The sequence below is a fragment of the Pinus tabuliformis genome, chromosome 5_2, assembly GCF_031772625.1.
Source record: "Pinus tabuliformis cultivar Carrire ecotype Pingquan chromosome 5_2, CPIR1, whole genome shotgun sequence".
NCBI lineage: Eukaryota > Viridiplantae > Streptophyta > Pinopsida > Pinales > Pinaceae > Pinus > Pinus tabuliformis.
This window is the reverse complement of record NC_142306.1, coordinates 497,819,030-497,822,901: the sequence shown is the minus strand read 5'-3', so window position 1 is coordinate 497,822,901 and position 3,872 is coordinate 497,819,030. Positions and strand designations below refer to the sequence as shown.

Genomic DNA, 3,872 nt, shown 5'->3' with positions numbered 1-3,872 from the left:
TCAAGATGACATCAAAAAAATTAACTAAATATGCGGACAATTAGATTTCTTGACGTCACAATGATAACATTAGCACAAGAGGTTTAAAACAACAAGTGGCAGCTCCAAAAGGTACCACATACATCTTAGGAGGTAAGCTAAATGGTATTTTCAATTAAAAAAATAATAGCAATAAATTTTGCCTTTTCAAATTCAGCTAGGTCCTATAAATGTTTTAAGGCCAGTTAGCTAAGAAGTTATATTTTTTTATGTTTTCATGTCTAATGATAACCCTAAGCTATTTTTATGTTATTCCAGGGCCATTGAACCCATTGGATTTATGGGCTCATGTCTTCAAGCTGTAAAACTCCTCTAACGGACCCAACAACAAACCAAAGACAAATTCAAAGCAGCAGGTTGGATGGATTTATGAAAAATAATGCAAGGACTACACAAAATGAAATCCATTGAGGCACAAGAGCTCGGCACATCATGCATTTTAGAACCAATTAGAGGATGAAACATGTTCAAGGAAAACAGAGGAGGATTGCCACTGATCCTAAATTTAGGAGCGCCTTATCACCGTTAAATCACCTAAATAAGAAGTTGCTATTTACAGTAGTCCTCGTATAATGATCAGTCATATGTCTAAATGTTATTTCATTAAGATGAAAGGCATAACAATAATATAATTTATTAATTTCTCAGCCAACATTTTAGTGTTATTCAGAAGTCTTAAAGTTATTTACTTATTTTGGATTCGCACACCCTTCACGGCATATGATAACTATTTTTTTATGATATCTTTTATAACATCTACGGTTTTCTTAAATTAATTGCATCCCCATATGCTAGGTCCCAGGTCACACAACAAAACACAAATCTTCATAACTATAATTCAAGCATCAGAATAGAAAGTCATCTCTAAATTTTCATTTTCTGTATAGTGTATATGAAGATTTTGCCCTGGAGCCTGGCACATCATGCATTTTGGGACTAATTAGAGGATGCAACATGTTCAAGGCAAACAGAGGAGGATTCCCACTGATCCTAAATTTAGGAGCGCCTTATCACCATTAAATCACCTAAATGACAAGCTGTTATTTACAATAGCCCTGCTGTTATAATGATCAGTCATAGGTCTAAATGTTGTTTCATTGAGATGAAAGGCACAACAATAATATAATTTATTAATGTCTCAGCCAACATTTTAGTGTTATTCAACAGTCTTAAAGTTACTTATTTATTTTGATTTCGGACACCCTTCAGGGCATATGATAACTGTTTTTTTATGTTACCTTTTATAACAGCTGCAGTTTTCTTAAATTAATTGCATCTCCACATGCCAGGTCCCAGCTCACACAACAAAATGAATTTCTTCATAACTATAATTCAAGCATCAGAATAGGAAGTCATCTGTAAATTTGCATTTTCTATATTGTGTATAAAGATTTTGCGGTCACAATGATCATTAGTACAAAGTAAAAAGAAAGAATCTGGAGTTGGTCTTTGCAGAGAAATTTATTCTCAAAAATGCAGTCACTATTTTGAGCAAGTATAAGACAATTCTACAAATTTAACAGTAGGTTCATGGCTATAATGTTTCTCATCCCGTGACAACAATACATCAGTAATCATAATGATTACTTTACTGTCGTGGTGAATGCTTGAAGACATGTAGCCGCCAAACCTAATTTAGAATACTAATCCATATAAAAGGCAATTTGAGGAAGATGAAACATGATCACCCAATTAGAGTTTATGAAAATTTAATGAAGAACCCATCACTTGAGTGAACGACACTGAACTCATCAATGTTTTCCAAGTCAGAATCTTCTTCCATATCCTTCCATTTCACCCAATCATCTGAAAAATTGTTTTCTTCCCTCAGAGGTGAGGGAACTTTCAATTCATGGGTGAGGACATGATAAGGATCCTCAACAAAATACTTATTCTCAAGTACCTCTTTAGCATTTAGCCTAGCTACAGGGTCATAGCAAACAAGTCTTTCCAAAATAGAAAACACGCTGTCTGAGAAATTGGGGACATGTTTCTTCAGACCAATGGGGCTTCCATCACCAGGAAAACAAAGTTTCCTATAATCAGGAAGATTGGAGCATCCAGGCTAATTTTCTTCTGTTGGAGTCCCAAGAACTTTAACCAGCCCACTAAGTTGATCAATGTCTAAAGTCCCAGAAAAGAGAGGTTCTAAAATCAAGAGATCCCCCAGAATGCAAGCTAACGACCACAAATCAATTTCTTTTCCATAGATCGTTGCTCCGTAGAGCAACTCCGGAGTTTTGTACCATCAAGTTCCAACACCAGATGTGAATCCTTGCATCACCATATCACCTTCATTTTTCCAGCTCAAGTCTAAATTCATAGTTTCTGCCATATCATCAAAATTAGTTTCAACTGCAGTGGACGAATCCTCCTCCCCTTCATTTCGCACTCCCTTAACACTATCATCTTCCTCCATCAACCTTTCTCCTGGGGCATGAGCAACGATATCCTCTTGAGGAAGCTCATACTCTACTTCATAGATCACCCTCTTGAGGAAGCTCATACTCTACTTCATAGATCGCTTCAGGCTCTTCAAGTATCCTTGCCTGCAAGTATTGATTTTCGAATTCAGAGATCGCTAAGTTATTGAATGCTCAGGCATCCTACTGACGAAGAATCACTAAACTTTAAGCACTATTCAGTTTCAATTTGGGCAACTATTAACCTTGCGCTTCTATGTAACATTTTCTCGAATAGTTATAATAAAAGGCAAAATCAATTCATTTATCTAGTTTCCAAAGTGCTTTGAATCAGTCAAAATTTTCAAGATTTTAGATTGAACTTTTCACGTGTGAGATTTGTTAACATTTTGAATTACTAAGAATATGCAGTTAACCATAAATAGGCTTTCAGCATATTTTAAAATATTAAAAACATGAAATGGGAAATAGAACAGAATGTACGAACACTCAAGAAATAGAGTCAAACAAAGCTGGAGGATTGAAGGTGATAAGAAAAAAAACATAGAAGAGGTAGTAGATGGCAAGCCACTAAATCATCTATACTTACCTGTCCAAAATGAGCGAGCTTGAGAATTCCATCAGCCGAAATGTGCAGGTTAGAGGGCTTTAGGTCACGATGGATAACCCAATTGGCATGGCAGTCAACCAACCCTTGCAAGATCTGAATCATGCAGGCCTTAACCTCAGCCTCGGGAATACCATTTTCTCCCTCATTCTTAGCAGAATTAATAACAGAATAAAGATTGGAAGGCAAAAACTCCAAAACCAAAACTGCGTCTTCATTTTCTCTCCAAAACCACTCATAGAGCCTCACAACATTGGGGCACCCACAAAGCCTCTGCAGCGCCTCAATCTCTCTCCAAGAGCTTTGATAGTCATGCACCTCCTTAAGGGCTACTATTAGACTGTCCTCCTTTCTCCTCCCTTTGTACACATCCGAATAAGTTCTGCTGTCGACCCTCTCTAGAATCTCGTAACGGGCACATATTTCTTTGTTGCCGTGGAGACTCCAGCTGCTCTGCACATTGTCCTCCATGTTTTGCATTCCTCAAATCTCCGAAAGACCTGTTCCCAAAAAATCTTTTCAAGATTTTAACTCTCAAAACCCGCCCATCAAATCTTTTCGAGGTATTCAAGTCTCAAAACCCTGAAACACTAAAACCCTATGGAGAAATCCCCAATTCCATGGTCCGGAGAACATGGCCAATGTTTATATATCCGAAATTCCTCAATTCAAACCAACCTTCATAAGCCCGGAGAGTTTCATTTGCCATCAGAACAAAGTAGACCGAGTCAAATATATTTAACATCTGAGGAGGCTTATAGATCAAACACGAACAAGAAATGTTGGAGTTATGACCGAACCGA

The 3,872-nt window shown here is 37.1% G+C and overlaps 1 pseudogene; it reads right to left on the bottom strand.

Moving 5' to 3' along the window:
• Positions 1-1,738: 1,738 nt before the first annotated feature.
• Positions 1,739-3,549, bottom strand: LOC149159882 (cyclin-dependent kinase F-1-like; annotated as a pseudogene).
• Positions 3,550-3,872: the final 323 nt, after the last annotated feature.